Consider the following 1,593-nt stretch of genomic DNA (forward strand, 5'->3'; position numbering starts at 1 on the left):
TCCTTGAGCTTAAGAAATGCTGAACGAGTTCGGCCATTTGGATTTTCCAACTCTAGCTCCTCGCACATTTCATTGTAGTATTTTGCTTTGTCATTCCGTGCTGCCTTTTGGAATCTTCTGTCCAGCTCTTTAGTGTCTTGGATTCTTCCTTGTGCTTTGGCTTCTCTACGTTCCAGTGCAACCTTCAGAGTTTCTTCTGACAACATTTTAGTCTTTTCTTCCCCTTCTGTCTTTGTAATGACCGCCTGCACCCTTCCTGGATGATATATTTATTTAACATCCTCCCACAACTCATCTGGTCTTCGCTCATTAGTGTTCAAGGCCGCAAACCTGTTCCTGAGATGATTCTGACATTCAGGTGGTATGAAATTAAAGTCATATTTTGGCTCCTGTGGATTCTATTTAATCTTGCTCAGCTTCAGCTTGAACTTGCATATGAGTAATTGGTGGTCTGTTCCACAATCAGCTCCAGGCCTAGTTTTCACAGCTGATATTGAGCCGTTTTTTCCACAGATGTAATCGATCTGATTCCTATGCACACCATCAGGTGAAATCCATGTGTATAATGAACGTTTATGTCTCTTAAAAAAAGTATTTGCACACACCCCTGCAGCTCTGACCGACGACCCCATCTTCAGGTATCGCATTGCTCCCCCCGGACCCTAGCTCGAGGCCCTGCCCGCCCCCCCCTCCACCCCCCCTGCCAGCTCTGAACTTTGGGCCTGGCCAAGATGCCCTGCGCAGACACAGTGGACGGGGGGAGTGGACTTGAATCGGGACACACCCCTGCAGCTCTGACCCACGACCCCCATCTTCAGATATCGCATTGCTCCCCTCTGACAAGGCTCAGGCCCGCCCCCCAGCTCTGAACTTTGGGGCTGGCCAATGTGCCATGCACAGACGCAGTGGACGGTGGTAGTGGACTTGAATCGGGACACACCCCTGCAGCTCTGAACCATGACTGCCATCTGCAGGTATCGCATTGCTCCGCCCCCGACCCGGCTCGGCCACCCCCCCACTGCCAGCTATGAACTTTGGGGCTGGCCGAGATGCCGTGCACAGATGCAGTGGACGGTGGGAGTGGACTTGAATCAGGACACACCCCTGCAGATCTCACCCACGACCCCCATCTTCAGGCATCACATTGCTCTGCTCCCGACCCGGCTCGCGCTCCCTCCAAAACGCCAGCTCTGAACTTTGGGGCTGGCGAAGGTGCCATGCAAAGTCGCAGTGGACGGTGGGAATGGACTTGAATTGTGATACACCCCTGCAGCTCTGATCCACGAACCCCATCTTCAGGTTGCGCATTGCTCTCCCCCGAGCTGGCTCAAGCACCCCCCGCCACGCCAGCTCTCAACTTTAGGGCTAGCCAAGGTGCCGTGCACACACGCAGTGGACAGTGGGAGTAAACTTGAATGGGGAAACACCCCTGCAGCTCTGACCCATGACCCCGATCTTCAGGTATCGCATTGCTCCCCCCCAACCCAGCTCACGTTCCCCCCCCGCCCCCCGCCAGCTCTGAACTTTGGGGCTGGCCAAGATACCGTGCAACGATGCAGTGGACGGTGGGAGTGGACTTGAATTGGGACACAC

Source organism: Elephantulus edwardii, unplaced genomic scaffold (assembly GCF_000299155.1).
Source record: "Elephantulus edwardii isolate Elephantulus edwardi_28Jun2011 unplaced genomic scaffold, EleEdw1.0 scaffold00238, whole genome shotgun sequence".
NCBI classification, from domain to species: Eukaryota; Metazoa; Chordata; class Mammalia; order Macroscelidea; family Macroscelididae; genus Elephantulus; species Elephantulus edwardii.